Source organism: Nothobranchius furzeri, chromosome 2 (assembly GCF_043380555.1).
Source record: "Nothobranchius furzeri strain GRZ-AD chromosome 2, NfurGRZ-RIMD1, whole genome shotgun sequence".
NCBI lineage: Eukaryota > Metazoa > Chordata > Actinopteri > Cyprinodontiformes > Nothobranchiidae > Nothobranchius > Nothobranchius furzeri.
The window spans coordinates 86,164,387-86,182,560 of NC_091742.1; positions in this window are offsets into that span (position 1 = coordinate 86,164,387).

The window sequence follows — 18,174 nt, forward strand, 5'->3', positions numbered from 1 at the left end:
TCAAATTAATCTGCATTTGCAAGTGAAAAGCAGCTGGTAAAAGTGAGCACTTGCTTTCAAATGTTTTTGACTGGCAAATGATGAACATGTATGAGTTTCAAAAAAGCGCGGTGACCTTGTGTCAGCATGAAGAGCTGACTTTATTCCAAAGATTTCAGTCACCAAAGAGAGAGAAAATCAAAATAAGCAAACTGACATTAAACGTTCTAACACACATCCCATTATATAACCTAACCCTAACCCTTCATTTACAATTCAATGAAAAAGATGGACACTTCCTTGAAAGGCAAACTGAATGTAAATGGTATTGTAATCACTGGATGTGATTAGTATAATACTGATTTGTTTGCCAAGAAAAGTCATAAGAATTTAGAATAACTTTTACTTTAGTGGTGAAGTTTTGTTTTGAGTATGTCATTTGCATGCGTGTGCGTGTGCACGCGTGTGTGTGCACGCATGTGTGTGTGTGTGCGTGCATGCGTGTGTGTCCGCTCTGTCTTCTCGATCCCCAGTGAGTCATGGCAGATGGCTGCTTATAATGAGCCAGGATCCTCTGGAGGTTTCTTCCTGCTAAAAGGGAGTTTTCCTCTCCACTGTCGCTAAATGCTTGCGTAGTATGAGGATTGCTCTAAAGCAGGGGTGTCAAATATGCGGCCCGCGGGCCGGATCTGGCCCGCAAGCGGGTTAAATCTGGCCCGCGGGATGGTTGTGTAAACTTTATGTTCATACTTTACAATGTAGAGTGAAAATAAACTTATCCTTGTGAGCGAGTTTTCTCTGTAATGAGTATAAATAAAACAAAGCTGCGCTCAAGGCTCACACAAGAACTTGAATCACATCCTGAAGTTGGCTGCCACTCAGGATGTGACTTCTGATATTGATGTGCTGGTGAAAGCTAAAAGATGTAAAGTAAAATGAGTCAAATATACTTTAAGTGCTGCATGAAACTGATCTTGCCATGTGATCTGTAAGCTCTTTGAATCACTAAGGAATGTTTGTTTAATTTGTTGATTTTTTTATTTTTTTCAATTTTTCAAGTACACTTCAGGTGTTGTACTTGTACTACACTGTCCTCAGGCTCCAGCCTTGTTTTATATTGATTGTATTAAAACAAAGAAAACAATCTGAAGTTTTTTTTTTTTACTTTACCGGTCCGGCCCACTTGGGACTAGATTTCCCTCAATGTGGCCCCTGAGCTAAAATGAGTTTGACACCCCTGCTCTAAACCATCACAGTCAGTACTTCTTTTATTGATGCATTTATTGATAATATTTCCTATTTCATCACTAGTTACTGGACTTAAATATATACTGTTTTTATTGCTTTTGATATTCTCGCCTGTACTATAATTAGTTCTTTTTGGAATGTTTTTTGCCAAGTCAGGTCCCACATTAGTTAAAAAAAATGGTTAAATTCATTTTTTATTTTACTGGTTTCACTAATTTCGGACTGTCCGTTTTCAAAATAATTTGGAACAGTTGAAGCTATTTTATTTCTTTTTATGGCATTATTTATTATTCCCCAAGTAGCTCTAATATTATTTTTGTTTATTTTTCTAATAAATTGCTATAATATTCCTTTTTTTGTCTTTTGATTATAGACACTAATTAATTCTTATATTTTTTGCATTTCCTTTCTGCTTCACTTGTTCTTCGTTTTAAAAAACATCTATATAATGTATTTTTTTCTTACACGCATTCAGCAGCCCTTTTGTCATCCATGATTTGTTCATCCTCCCTCTCTTTGTTTGAGTTTTTGTTTTACAGTTTTTGTCATATTGACTACATCATATTCCTATGAAAGAAATGTAAGCCAAGTTTACATCATCAACATATACTTCATCCCAGTTTTGTTGTTCCAGATCTCTTTTTAGTGCATCTATAGCGTTTTGTGACCTGTCCCTTATAAGTTTTTCCATTTTTTGTTGATTTTTGATCTGGTGATTTTTATAGACTGTGAAAATTGGCAGATGATCACTGATATCAGTCATCACTATTCCACTTCTCTCTATTCCCTCTGAAGCATTAGTAAATATATTATCTATAATTGTTGAGCTATGCGCGTCATTTCTTGTTGGTTTGGTTATGAGTGGAAACAGACCCAGTAGATACATTGAATTTATGAAGTCGTTTGCTGTCTTTGAATTGTTTACATTTTCCAGATCAACATTAAAGTCCCCACAGAGAATTGCATCCTTGTTACAGATTCCACTCAACATCTCAGTAATTGTATTTGTACATGATTCTACACAAGATCCAGGTGCTCTATAGATACAACTTATTATTATGTTTTTTGTCTTTTCAGAGATTATTTCAATCGTGATCATTTCCATTACATCTTGGATGACTGTTGACATGTTATGAATGACTTTACTTTTTAAATTGTGACATACATACAGTGCTACACCACCACCTCTTTTATTATTCCGATTCATCAAGTACATTTCATACCCCTCTATTTGTACCTCCTCCTCATCTCCTTCTTTTAACCATGTTTCTGTTATGGCAATGATTTGAAAAGGTTTTTTATTTTGTGTTAAATAATCCAATATTTTAAAGTAAACTGTCTCCTCCTCATGCTGACTCTGCTGCACAGTGTCTGCACATGAGCTGTGCATGCAATCTTCACACTGGCCAGAGGGGGCTTGTGAACTCTGGTGTGTGCTCCTCCAGGTGGGCCAAATCAGGCAATCAAGAACTCACCACTAGTGGCTTCTTGATGCATACAGCAGTCAATCAACCAGTGTGTGACAAAACTGAGATGGCAAGCCAGTTGGAGGTATGCACGGGAGTTGGGTGTAGGGGGGATTGACGTTGGTGGTATTGGGGGGGCGTTTGGTAGTCCGCCTTGGCGTTTGGGGGTCGTAAGGGTTGACTGGCACTTGCTGGAGATTAAGAACAAGTTGAGAGGTGTGATGAGTTGGGAGGTGGAGTTTTTGTAGTATGTGAATGATGGTTACGAACAGTATTTAAGGGTTTTTACGGATGGGTCTAAGGATCTTGGTCTTGGGAGTTCTGGGTTTGCGTTTGTGGTTCCAAGTTATGGCTATAGCGAGAGTTACAGGATGCAAGGGTTATTGTCCGTGTGTACAGTGGAAATGTTGGCATTATTATGGGCACTGGAATGGGTGGGGAGGAATATGCATAAGAATACATTAATTTGCTCTGATTCTAAATCGGTGTTGCAGAGTTTGGAGAGTAGGACTACAAGTCGTCCGGATATTTTGGACAGGATCCTGAAGCAGCATTCACAGATTGAACAACAAGGAAGATCAGTGATCCTTTGTATGGGGACCAAAGGTTGTGGGTGATGGAGAGGTTGGGTAGGGAAGGAGGAGCACTGACTGTGAGGTCTTTGTTCGTTAACATAGGCTTTCTTTGGGGATTCCTTAAAGATTCAGGTCTGAAAGATAGACTGTAAACTCTGATCCACACTCTGGAACAGTAGGGGCGGTGATGCACCTTTCAGTTGGTTACCGGCCGCCGTAAAACTCTAAGAAGAAGAAGAAGAAGAAGAAGAAGAACAATTCAGCTGTGAGGAGAACTTTGATCTTGACAGGCTATCGGTAAGCTCTTGAGGTGATTCACATGGACTTGTTTCTGAGCCAAGTTTTGTGGCAAACAAATGTGCTGGGAGGAAGTTTGTGTTCTTTCTTTAAGTTTATCAGAAAAATATGGGTTTCCATCCCAATTTATGGAAATTTAATATTTAAAAATGGTAACCCAAGATTCTTTGTTTAAATCCTGAAATTAGTGAATATATTTAGTTAAAATGTAAATAAGATTTTTTGAAAAAATCCTTAGTTAAAACCTTAATTAAAATGTTTAAAATACACAGGTTAAATACTGAAAATGTAACTGTGAAAGTAAAAATTTATAAGGTAGTAAAATCTGAGAAAAAAAAAAACTTCTTGTTTAATTTAAAGACCAGAATGTTTAATCTTTGCTTTCATTGTGCAATTACCCACTTCTGGGATTAGCACCTAACATGGTTAAAGTATACTTTTACTTAGAACTTAAGCACTTCTATTTAAATTACAGATGTTGGTTGAAATGCTTTTTAGTTTGTGTTATCTGTAAAATGCATTTAGTTTTGTTTTCTGTGTGATCCTTAAAAAGTTCTATTTTTGTATTTAAAGGTTTTCACCTGATACTGATGCTGACTTATGATGATCCTGAAACTGGTCAAATAAAGACATATCTGAGTGAAGCCAAAGTCTGGTCTTTTCAAGTGTAGACGCCTCACAGAAAGAAGAAACACTTGACAACAATACAGACTTCTACTATTGAAGTGAATGATGGAGAGTGTACCCTCTATCAAAACTGAATCACTTAGTTCTTGTTCACTAAAATATTCACATTTATTATTCATATGTATGTACAAATTGTTTTCTAGTTCCTTTCCAGGGTCATATATCTTGTATTCTAGTTCCTCATATGTATTTGTTGTTATGCCCATATGCTTGTGTTGTGGTATACTTGTATTTCATTTATGTGATGCTATATGAGATTGTACTTAATTCTACATCCCTCTTCCAACTTTCACTGTTCATTAAATTTTTCCAGTTCTCCCAGCTCCTTTATTATCTCAGCCTGTGACCCTTCTTGTTCTCTGATCCATGCTCTTCCGTTCCTTGTCCATGTAGCTACAAATTTTTTCTGCTTTTTTAGCATCCATGCCTCTAGCTACGGTCCCATTTTTTTGGTTAAATGTTCATTTATATACACATTGGTGCCTCTTAGCTTGTTTGCTTGTAACAGAACACTGTTTGTTTTCTGCTGGTAAACCTTACAATAATAGTTGGTTTAGCTTTTTCAAAAATTTTTTGGCAGTGCATGACATATTGATATAGCATCTCTTTGAATAGTTATGTTCTTACTGTGCAGAAAAGTAACAACTTGCTGTTCTAGTGTCTCAAGTTCTTTGTCTGAAGCCTCTTCTGCTGCGTCGTGATTTGCTACTGCTTTTGCATAGCTTCTGTGTCGGGTTTCTAGTCCCATCATCACCAAATCCTCTCGTCTTTTATCTAACCCTAACCCTCCCAAAAATAAACAATGAAAAAGAATCTGCTTCTAGACCTGCAGAAAGAGACAAAAAAAAATGGGACACAACAATACAACAAGATCAAGCTATCACTGCATCAACTTGATGAAGAAATATATAATCAACATTGTTTAACCAACACATTCTCACACTCTAAGTGTCAGAAACAAACGCTTGGTCAGCCACCCTCCACGTCAGACCCCAGACGCCAAAAGTGCCCTTTTTCGTTACTTATGTGCGAAAAGGGTTTTTTCCCTTTTGTAACTGCAGATCCCAATGCAGCGTTACACTGACGTGATTAGATATCCGCTGATGCGGCACCAAACTAGCTCATTTAACCGCACCTTAACCTTAACGTTTCACTATTTATAACCTTCCCCTCTCCCTCACCCTAACCTTAACCCTCTTGCTACCTAAAACGTTACTCTCACTGCGATCAAGCGTTTGTTTCCCATGCATTCTGACTCTGACAGTCAGAGTCTGACTGTGAATTTTCGTATTTGCCGCCCAAGGGGAACGTTAGAACATACCATCTGGTGAGGGGGAGGTTACACATACCCTCTACTTTTAACCTCCACCATGGTAGTTGAAACCTCCCCCTTGCGTTGGCTCGGTCCAAGCTCGACCAATGACGAGGCGGCTCCCGCCATTCACCTCATAGAGCCGGCTTTTAGAGCAACCGACACATCACTAATGTGTTTGCTAGCAAGATGGTTAAGGTTAGGATAGGGGTGAGGGGAAGGTTAAATAAGTGGATAAGGTTAAGGTGAGGTACAATGAGCTTGTTTGGTGCCCTGGCTGCGGACATCCCATCGCGTCAGTGTAACGCTGCATTGGGATGCAACGGTAGCGGACATCCCATCACCTCAGTTTTACGCTGCATTGGGATCTGCAGTCAAATAAGGTAAAAACCCCTTTTCGCACATAAGTAACGAAAAAGGACACTTTTGGCGTCAGGGGTCTGACGTGGAGGGTGGCTGACCAAGCGTTTGTTTTTGACGCGCTGGGAGTGAGAATGTGTTGCATCAGCAGGATTTTCCCTGCTGTAAACAGGCAAATCTGCTCATTCCTTCTAGCTACCATGTTTTTTTAATCATAAACGTGTATTTGACTAGTGCCGGCCCAGCAACCGTCACATGGGTGTCTTAAGCAGAATTTCACCTTGTGACCCACAGTTAGAAGCAGAAAACAACCTTAAAGTTACGAGCTAGATATTAAACAGCACAGATGAGGTCAAAGGTCAACAATGTAGTTATAAAATAATCTGGTATCATTATTACTTTAAAGGAGCAGTAGATGTTTTTTTGCTTGCTGATCAAGCAAGGTACTTTTTGAAAATCCAACTCCCCCTTCCTCAGGCGTCCCCCACCTAAGCCACGCCCCCAGAACAGGAGAATGTGTGTTTGTTCCTGAGGGTTCAGTTCACGAGTTTCGATCAGTTGTTCTTAACTTCATCTGCACCGCACAAACGGCAATCTAAGAAAAACCCACGAGCAATCGATTAAAACTTCTAGAACCTACCCTTAACCCACACGTGAGTTGCCAAGGCAACAAACTGACAGACAGCTCTGGCAGTGTGTTGACAGGCAACATGGCCGTCACCTAAACATTTCCCATTAAGAAAAGACTCTAAACAGAACATGTAAAAGTGAATGTAAAGGTGAACTATTTCTTTATGTTTAACAACGGAAAAGTTATACGGGCTTTTATTTTGATAGCGTCATAGCAACCGTAGCCAAGTAGGGAGGCGCAACGGGCGTTACACAGAAGAGGCAAACGGAAATCTATTAGAAGTAAAGACGGAGCAAATGATAGGCTATTAACAGTTCACGGAGAAGAAGACAAAAAAAGTTTGAAGAATACTTCTGTCTAGCTTCAGTTGATAAGGGGAACAAGGTTTGTAACTATAATTCAGAATGTTGTTATGAAAACGGAACGTGTATGGGTACCTATATGATTGTATTAGTGGTGAAAAAGGCTACCAATGTAATCAGTTATGCACAGTGTTGGGAACGTTACTTTAAAAAAGTAATTAGTTATAGTTACTGATTACTTTGTCAAAAAAGTAACTCAGTTACTAACTGAGTTACAAGATCATAAAAGTAACTAATTACCAACAAACATAACTACTTAGTTACTTTTTTCATTAAAGAATGCAAGAATTACTACAATAGTGAAATATAAATGACTATTGACTGGAACATAATAAAATGTACGTCAAAATGTTTTTTATAAACCTGAATAATTTCAATAAATAAGCACTTAACAGGAGGAACTACTAATAGGAACATTACACTAATCTAGACTATTAAAAGGTCACTGTGTGATATTTAACAAGACCCCAATCAGCTCAAATTTAAAATTGCAAATAGAAACACCTGTAGAGTTTCCCGAGCCTTTAAATGGTATCTCGGTCTAGTTAAATTACAGAAATAAATGTAATTTTGCACAGTATTCTAATTTTTCCAGCTTCACATAATTGTGTGTTTTTAGCAGCATTTCTGTGCTGCTAATCTAGTATCGGTTAAACAAATAAATAAATACCCATTAAAATTACACTAGAAGAGGCACAAATCTGATGGAGGACTTAAATGTACTAACGTGGGTCAGACCCAACCACAGAAGAGCTGAAGCTCGGTGGTAAACACACACACAGGTAGTTCTAATAACACCTGAGCTCCATGTCGTTTGAGACTGATGCATCAGTGTTACAGCGGGGCTAAAGACATGATCAGAAACAGGTTACAGCTGGATGATCTAGGAAGGTAGAAGATCAGGACGTTTGAGCGGTGAACAGGTGAGCGGACCTTCGGGACGTCCCGCTGTCACGCCAAGAAGGGCACGGCTGCAGACCCGCAAATTCGCTGCTGCAGCAATGAATCTGCGGGTCTGCAGCCGTAGATATTCATCACGTCTTCCTCGTTCTTCACGGCCGTGATGCTCTTGGATGAAAACATCTGCCTCTTTAGCTCCTGATCAGCTGATGACAGCTTCAACACACCGCGCTGCTTAACGCATGCATTTCCTTATCAGTAACAGAAACAATGTTTTGATAAAAGAAGACGTGGGCCGCTGCTGTAAAAAAAGTGAGGCGTGAACCGGAAAAGCTTCTGCCGATCACAATTCAACAACGGATTATGAAAGAACAGATAACGCTCGAAACACGCAGATTCTTCCTGATGTGAGAGGTGAGTCTCCACTTTGTTTTAGCGTCGACATCATCCTAGCGCACCGACACCTCTCTCTCCCTGGCTGCAGCTGAAGTGTGGCGGTCAGAAAGCCTGTTGCTCAACGTTCGACAAGCACATGGTAACGCACAACCTTCCGTCCCCGTTAACGGTAACGGCGTTGCAACGGCGGGAAAAGTAATTAATTAGATTATTCCGTTACCTATAAAAGAACGCCGTTAGAAACGCCGTTATACTTAAACGGCGTTACTCCCAACACTGTTCAGGACCCCCCCCCCCTAATAAAATAGAGCTGACCCGGTGCTCCACGAGCAGGACAAAAAACACATTGCTCCTCCTGAATCAGAGGTTCGACAATCCAACGGACCCACCTCTCAAGAACCCTTGAATAGTGGTAAGATGGCGCCCATGAGTGGCTGTGCGTCTGCTAGGCTCCTGATCTTTTTTGGTTATTTGGTGTTTTTTATTGTTTTTTCTCTATCTGGTGCGGAGTCCCTGCTAACATATGATCGAGACTTACTGTTGTCGATCAGGTCCGCGATGATCAACCTCCAGAACTCGATACCAGACCCGCTTTCCCACCGCCTCTGGAACCTGGCGTTAACCCAGGTCTCGGCCCTTTGTTACCTGTCGGCCTGCCGCTGCCCAGGAGGCCATGGAAGAGGAGACGGGGGAAGATAGCCGGCTTCTTCGTTCAGCTTCGAAAGATCCTGAGAGGCGAAGCTCTGCCTGATCGCTGCTCCGCGGCTGTGTTGTGGCGGATCCAACAGAAACTTAACGAAGTTGGGCTGATCTCGCTGCTAAATGGAGCCCCTGATGCGGGACGCTACCTGAAGGCGTGGGAGACAAAGAACCTCCGCGGGCATAGCCTGGAGTCGCTACATAGCTTAGCCCGCCAGCCGCCCGCCATTATCGAGCCTGCGGCACACACATCGCCAGATTCCTCCGCAAAAATTATGTTGATTAACGCGCGCTCCATCGCCAACAAGTCTCACATCCTCAACGATCTGTCCTGGACCAAAAAATTAAACTTTTTGTGGATTTCTGAGTCGTGGCAGCACGAAAATTACGTCACTCATCTCCGTGAGCTCTGTCCTCAAGACTGCTCTTTTTTCTCTGCTCCACGATCCACAGGCCGCGGTGGAGGAACAGCTGTTATCTTTAAGAAACACTTTTCGTGCCAAATTATATCCTCAAACTCCTACAGCTCATTCGAGATGATCATGATTAAAATTGGTCGAGTTCAACCAGTTTATGGAATTCTGGTCTATCGCCCACCTGGATCTACTTCATCCTTCCTGTCTGACTTTCAGGATCTCCTATCTTCAACTATTAAACTAGACAGGATAATCATTGTTGGAGATTTCAACAACCACACTGAGAATCTATCTAACTGCTCCACTAGGGAGTTCCTAAACATGATGAACTATTTTAACTTCTCTCAACTCGTGTCTGGTCCCACTCACAGAGCAGGCCACACCCTGGATCTGGTCTTTTCCTATGGACTTCTTGTTGATAAACTGCAGATAAATGATGTTGTGTTCAGTGACCATAAGTCAGTTTCTTTTCATATTAACCTAAATTCTGAATCTCGTCTCCGCCAAGCAACGACGTATTATCAACAGTTCTACCATTTTAAATTTCTCCTCCCTCTTTGACTTTGTACCTCCTTCCTCTGTTGACGTAGAGCTCCTTACTAACTCATTTAATGATCACTGCCTCAAAATTCTAGATCAGGTTGCCCCTTACAAAACCAGCCGCAGTTCCAGTGCCTCCAGTTCACCCTGGCTGAACAACCGGATTCTTGAACTTAGACGCTCCTGTAGAAAAGCGGAACGACGGTGGAAGAGGTCAGGTCTGGTTGTTCATCGCGAATATTTTAAAGAACTTCTCGAGTCATACAACGAAGCTGTAGAAAATGCCAGGTCTTCTATCTTCAGCAACCTCACATGTCAAAATAAGAATAATCCCAAGGTTTTGTTTGATACCATCTCCAGCATCGTGTCTTCTCCTCCGCAGCAGGCTCAACTATCTTCAGCTGATGACTGTAACAGATTTCTCCACTTTTTTGCCAACAAGGTGTTGAATCTGAGATCCAGCATTCCACCAGCCCTCCCCCCCCCCCCCCCCTCAGGAGGGGAGGCCCCCCAGTGCTCCGAGTCTTTCCCCTCCTTCTCCCCAATTACACTAAATGACTTAACCTCAATAATCAGTCAGATGAAACTCTCATCATGCTCATCAGATGTCTTAACTCCCTCTGTTTTAGTCAGGTGCCTTGCCTCTATCAGTCCATCCCTGTTGACTATAATCAACAGCTCACTGAGCCAAGGCTGTGTTCCATCTTACTTTAAAAATGCAGTAGTGATTCCTCTCTTAAAGAAACCCAACCTTGACGCCAGCTCCACCAGTAACTTTAGGCCCATTTCAAAACTACCTTTCATCAGTAAAGTACTTCAGAAGGTTGTGGAAACCCAACTCAGATCCTGGTTTTCCAAGTCAAAGATCTCTGACCCCTTCCAATCTTGCTTTCTGAAGCAGCACTGAACTGAGACTGCTCTAGTAAGGGTGCATAATGACCTCCTGATGGCTGCTGATGCAGGGAAATGCTCTGTCATGGTCCTGCTTGACCTCAGTGCAGCATTTGACACTGTAGACCACAACGTTCTACTAAACAGGTTAAAGGCCCTGGCTGAGATTTCAGGTTCTGCTCTAGACTGGCTCTCTTCTTATCTCACCAACAGAACATTCACAGTGAAGTCCGAAACCTTCTCTTCAGATACTGCCTCTCTAACATGTGGGGTCCCACAAGGTTCAGTTCTAGGGCATCTACTATTCGCATTCTATATTCTTCCCCTAGCTGGCATCATTCAGTCTTATCTCCTACCACATCTACGCTGATGATATTCAGCTCTATATGTCCTTTATGCCACACCAGTTGGACATGTTGGCCACACTTGTACTCTGCCTGACCCAGATCAGTAACTGGCTGTCCAGCAACTTTCTTGTCCTTAATGCTAACAAGACAGAGACCCTGATCGCTGCACCCCCGGAACTTCAGCCAAAAATCGAGCAAGAAATTGCCTCTTTTTGCCCATCAGCCAAGGCCAACATTAGAAACCTAGGAGTTATTTTTGATCCAGCTTTAAGTTTAGACTCAGAAGTCAAAACCATCTCCCGCTCATTTCAAAAGTCCGTAAACTGGTTTCTACTGCAGATCTGGAAAAAATCACCCATGCCTTTGTGCCATCACGCTTAGACTACTGTAACGCTCTTTTCACTGGTCTCCGCAAAACCTCCCTCTCACGCCTTCAAGCCATCCAAAATGCAGCGGCCAGACTCCTAACCAAATCCAGCAGACGAGCTCACATCACCCCAGTTTTACAGTCCCTCCACTGGCTCCCGGTAGAACAGACCTGGGCATTTTACGGCCCGCGGGCCACATCCGGCCCTTTGGTTGACTTTGACCGGCCCGCGTAAGGTTAATTGGAAATTACAAAATAAATGTATTTTCTCATTTTACCTCATGCATGGGCTAAGGCTGCATTGCTTTTATTTTGAAGTTGTTTTTTACGTGCACAATGACGCAATACGTATAGCAACAAGTGCCCGCGGTTGACATGATGATTGTAGCCTTAGAAATGTCCGCTCATGCAAAAAAAAAAAAAAAGAAAGATGCCGAATGCAGGATTTTCAACAAAAATTGGACTGCTAAGTATTTTTTTTTACTGAAGTCGGAGGTAAAGCCGTGTGTTTGGTTTGCGGGGAGGAGATTGCCGTGTTTAAGGACTACAATTTGAGTCGGCATTACGACAAGAAACACTCGGAAAAATACAAGAACTTGTCTGATGCTGAGAGGGCACGGACATCCGAAGCTTTGCTAGCAAAGTTGCAAAAGCAGCAAGGCTTTTGTACTAAGCTTCACACATCCAGGGATGCAGCAACCAGGACCAGCTTTGTGATATCCCACAAAATAGCTAAAAACAGCGAACCGTGACCAGGAGGATCGAGGACATTGTGGGGAACCTGGAGCTTCAGCTGCAACGTGAAGTGGCAAGTTTTGACTTTTTCTCATTAGACGGGAGCTGTGATGTCCGGGACACAGCCCAGCTGCTCGTATTTGTCCGGGGATAACGGACTTCAAGCTCACAGAGGAGCGGGCAGCAATGCGGTCGATGAAAGGGACAACGACAGGGAGTGATCTTTTTACAGAGGTAAATGTGTGCATGGACACTCTGGGATTGAAATGGGAGAGACTGTCAGGTGTCACAACAGACGGTTGTCCAAATCTTAAAGCCGGGCGTACACTGTGCGACTTTTTCACTTTTTTGAGCCGATTTTCCAGTCGTGCGAGAAGCCACGACATCGGGGCGAGTTTTGCGCCGAGCGGTCGTGTAGTGTACAGGGGGTTACGAGAGGCGATTAACACCACGTGACCAGCCGCCGATCAGCAGTCGTGAGGTCGCAGGGACTTCTGGTGTGTTTAATATTTCGCTCGTCTCTCGTGAGGGTATCGCACTGTTGAAGCGGCGCTGCGAGCAGCTGCAAGCAGCTGCGATCCCAAAAGTATCAGAACCGCTCACGGCGCATGCGCGCGCAATCCTTTATCAACGCCGGCCGGTCGCTCGCTATTTCCCTAATAACACACGTTGTTCGTTTTTGTTTCTACACGTTTTTTTTTACTCACAAAGATTGTCAAGAAAGCGTGTTTGTCGTGTTCATGTCAAATTAAACTGATCACAAAACACAGATTTACTTTATTTATTTCGTTTTCCTCATCCAACCCCCATAAATCCCTGTGTGTCCTCCTGCAGCACTCCCGAAGGACAACAGGCAAAACAAAAAAGTCTGACGTGTTGAGTAAAAACTGCTATTTTTAGCACATTTTTAGGGCCGACATGTTGCTACCAGACGTACAGTGTGAGCAGTCAGGTCGCATCCGAGAACTGGGTCGTGCAGTGTGAGCACACGACTCGTGAGATCTGCTCTTAGCTGAAGCTGAACGCTGCGAGTGAAAAAGTCGCACAGTGTACGCCCGGCTTTAAGGAGGACTTTCCAAACCTGAGGAGACATGCTCAGAAGATGTTGGTTCTCTTCAACTCTACCTACATTTGTGAACAAACATTTTCAATGATGAAGTTTACAAAATCCAGGTATAGATCCTCTCTCACTGATGATCATTTGTCAGCTGTGCTTCGCATCTCCACCTCAGACATTCAACCTGACTTTGATGCACTCGTTAAAGCCCAGCAGAGACTAGATTTCTCTCACTGAATAAGAAAAAAATTGCTTAAAAACACAAAATAAGGTGTTTGGACCACAAATGTAGGCAACTAGCAGTGAACTGGGACACTTTTTTTAAACCTCTTTCTCAAGATCACAGTTCAGTGATTTTATTTTACAGACAATACTGTGTGTCTGTAGAATGCTAAGAACCTCTTTCCAACAATATTTGAAACTCAGAATGTGTTTTGGAGTGAATGTGACTGAAACTGTTGACTAATATAAGTCACAAATGTTTAACAAAAACCAAATGTGCACACTTTGTTTACCATTGCCTAGGGAAATTTGAATAAATCACATTTTTGTAAGCCAACCTCACTTTTTCCTTTTTGCTCATTTATAACATATAGTCTACTCTTACCAGCTTGAAGAAACAATGGTATTTACTGCTTTTTATAAAGAAATACCATTAATATTATGCATAATTGACTTCAGCCTTTTGGCCTGCGGCCCTCCACAATATTTTCTATTTCTCATGTGGCCCCGTGGAAAAAATAATTGCCCACCCCTGCGGTAGAATATAGAATTCAGTTTGAAGTTTTAGTCCTGACCTATAGAGTGTCGCGTGCCCGTCCCATTTACCGGTTCCGTTAGAACTTATGAGACGGTGCATCCATCAGGGTTCGAGTGGGGGTGTCGGCGAGTTTAATCGTACTAGACCCGGGTTTGGACCACCTAATTAGAATCGTGTCTTTTATTTTAAAGGTGAAATGACTTGCACGAATAGCCATCCCCAGAGTAGTCCACTTCTTTTAAACTCGTTACCTTTTGGTTAAGATACTAGAGAGAAGTCTGGAGGCAAGCCAAGCCTCTCAGCAATTGTTTGGGTTATCCGGATTAATTGCGCCTCTAACAGCTTATGTGGGAGGTTGGTAACTATAAAATGATTTATGCTAGTTGATCAGGCTATCATAAGTTTATCAATTTATTTATTAATCCAACCACTCCAGCTGTTAGAGACTTTTTCAACCTGCAATCAGAGCCAAAAATAACCTCTAATATTCTGTTTTTATCGCCCTTAAGACAACTCGTTACTCGCAAGGAGGGGGGAGTTAAAACTCCCCTTATCTTAAGGTTTCTTTATATCATTTTATTACAAACTGTAAAGTAAGTCCTGATAATTCAGAGACCTATGATCGACATGCTTACCTCTGTGCAATTATGGCCAGGGCCCCCAACCGTGAAGCTTTAGAGAAAACCTGAAATAATCAGGATTATGTTTCTTTTCCAAAAAAGTTTATTACAAAATAGAAAATACAAAAATGGGCAAATAAAAAACAACTGCTATCCCCCAAGGAGGAATTAGTTCAAAATGATTAAAGAGCAAGTCACCCCCAAATCAACTATTTTTTTCTGATAAACTATATAAATGTGTGTCTAATCGTGCTGCAGACACGTGTAGTCAATAGTTTTGCACTTTAGTGCATTTTAGTTAAAATTTAAATTTTCTGCCTGAAACTGTCAGTGTTGTGCCGTTGTCAGGTAAAAACTCTGCACTGCATTTGAATTTAAATCTGCCACCGCTATTGGCTAAGAGGTATTTTATGATGTAAACTGGTACATTATGATGTCACAATTTCATGAGTGTGTATATTTGTTAGTGGCTCCACCCTCTCAGTCTGCTAGGCAACAGCATTTGTTGCATTTTTCAAACATGAAGTGGGAGTGAAGTACGCTTCTTGTTAGGGGTGACTTGCTCTTTAAATAAGAGTTAGTTTACACTAGCTCCTGTCTTCTGAGAATCTCCCCAAAAACTCTTTCCTTGGAATCCCCAAAGTCTCTCTCAATCTGCCTCTTCTGCTGTTCAGAGCTGTTCTTATATACCCTTCCTGGGCCAGCTTAAGGTCATGGGGTCATTTACCAGATACACACTTTGTAGCTCAACACAAAACATTTGGTGTCATTTTCACTACATGCAGCATTCTTCTTAACACAGGTCATTACATCATCTTTTACAGCATTCTTCAGTTTCTCTCCAATGTTCCTGAGAGGGCTTCTGGATCTGATGGGCTTGTCTTCATTCTGTTCTCCTCCAATCCCATCTTTCCCAGCCAGGGGTGGATCCAGGGGTGGGGCCAGCCTCCTGACCTTTCGCCCAGTTCTGTCCTCTTGTCCTTCTGACCCTTGTGTGACCCTTGTTTCTGACCACAGTTTTTGACCTGCAGCCCAGCTCCTGTCTTCTGGCTGATTTTGCTCGCACAAGCCAGTCCAGTGTGGCTCACCTTTTGACCCCGTACTTGCCACTGTCTTTGGCATGTGGGGACTCGCAACAAGAGCTCTTAACAACCAGGCTCCAAGCTACCTATCTGAGCTTTTATCCCCACACACCACCTCTCGGAACCTTAGATCCACATCTGAAAACCTCCTGGCTGTTCCTCGAACCAGACTGAAAACCAAAGGGGACAGGGCTTTTCAGACTATTGCCCCCAGACTTTGGAACGGTCTACCTTCAAATCTCCGTCTCTCTAACACTGTAGAGGTCTTTAAAAATCATCTAAAAACTCACCTTTTCATCCAGGCGTTCCCTCCCTAAATGTTTCAAAAAGATGGCTTTGTTCGGGTTCACACCTTCACTTTGTTTACACTCATGATTTTATTTTCTACTTTATCACTGCTATTGTTTTTCTGATGTTTTTATTGGTTAGAGGTATTTGCCCTGATCTTTATCATGTTGTACAGCGCTTTGTGATTTATATCTGTGAAAGGCGCTCTATAAATAAACTTTTACTTACTTACTTACCAGGGAGGCTCAGAAGTGTGATCCCCCTGTAGTTGGAACACACCCTATACGGTCCCACTCTCGGCTAGCATCCGTCACACACTGCACCCGACTCCTTTGGCCCCTCCCACGAGTGGTGAGCCCATGGAAAGGGGGATCCACGTTTCCTCTTCAGGTTATGCCTGGCTGGGCTCCATGGGTGAAAGCCTGGCCACCGTGCACTCGCCAATGTGCCCGAACTCCAGGCCTGGCTCCAGAGGAAAACACTGATGACCCGCATATGGGCGAGGGAACACTGTTTGCATATATCAGGGTATCCGCGGGTCCTTAAAAAGTCTTAAATTTGCTTTTCCAAATTTAAGGCCTTAAAAATCCTTAGAAATGACAAATAATCCTTAAATACAGTTTCCAAAGGTCTTAAATGACCAAAGACCCAATAAACAAGATATTTTTATTTTATAAAATTTTCGTGAATTTCTAGTTAGTGTTCAGCATTTTTGTACACGATGTTGGCGTAAGCGGAACCGTACACATTCAGTTGGTTGTGAAAGGGGGCTATTTTTAGATGAGCACATTAGCTGGTTAAGCTAGTGGGAGCTTGCACCATGGGGAAGTGCAAGTTTAATGGTAACTGGATGGCTAATCCCACGTTTGCGACGTGGATAGCACCGGTTCCAAGCAATAGCTGGAAATTATAGCTTAAATGAAATAAAAAAAAATAGCTTAAAGTTGGTCAAAGTGGCCTTAAAAAGGTCTTAAAAAGTCTTAAATTTGGCTCCCTTAAACATGCAGATACCCTGATATATTTTTCCTCATAAGGGGTCTTTGGGCTGCTCTTTGGCTGATCCCTCACCTAGGACCTGATTGCCATGGGTGACCCTACCAGAGACATAAAGCCTCAGACAACTTAGGTCCTTGGATCATTGGGACACTAACCCCTCTACCACAGTAAGCTGGCAGCCCAAGGAGGACCACATTTAATGTGTGAATATACTGATGAATAAATCATTAATACATTCAACAAGTAGACTCATGTGGTGTATTCAATATCTGAAATAAAGCATTATTTCAAGAATAAACAATCATGTTGATTCATTCATCACTGTGATGCAGTCAGGCATTATTAAAACACTTTAGATAAAACATTTATTGTTTATTTGTTCTCAAACTGTTAAGCAAAGAACTATTTTATATCTTCATTAAAAGGGGCTTAGATAAAAGTCTCGTCTCCTGTAGAGGTGCCTTGTGTCTTGTGATAAGGACACTGGACAAGTTAAGATATTATCGCCACCTCCTGGTGCCAGGTCGACAAATTATGTGTCTTGGCAGAAAGTTAACCATTGGCACATTTGATAAATACATGGCCTCGGCCACGTTACAACAGATTTCATCACCTTCAGCTTACGACAGGTGACAGATGCGTGCTCAGATTGGTCCCTTGCATCAATCTGTGACATGGTATTATGTTACAAATTCACCTTTAAACCCACAACTGCACTCATGGAGTGTATGTGGCTTAGAACGTGAGAGCAGGTGTGAAAGTCTAGGTGTTAAAGTTCTAGAAACCGCTGAGATCAAAGAAGATGAAAACAAATGTGTGGAAGGAGCCTTTAACTGATGCTGAATCAGAAGCTGTCATGTGAAGCTGCTTAAATGAAGCAGTCAAAGAAAAGGTTTGTGTGGCAGGATCATTTCCTCTGATGAAGCAGACGGTGGTGTCAGTGAACTCCAACACTTTCTCATCTGGTCTGTTCAGAGAACACAGCTGTTACTGTCACCACAGCACATCTGCTCCATTCAACACATCTGGATCAGTTCTGTGCAGATATGAGCAGACAGTGATAGTTGATCAGACTGTCAGCTGTTGTTTTGTTGTGTTGATGCAGGCTTGGAAGTTGTTTGACAGCAAACACAAAACAAAGAGGAACAAACGCACACGTCCCA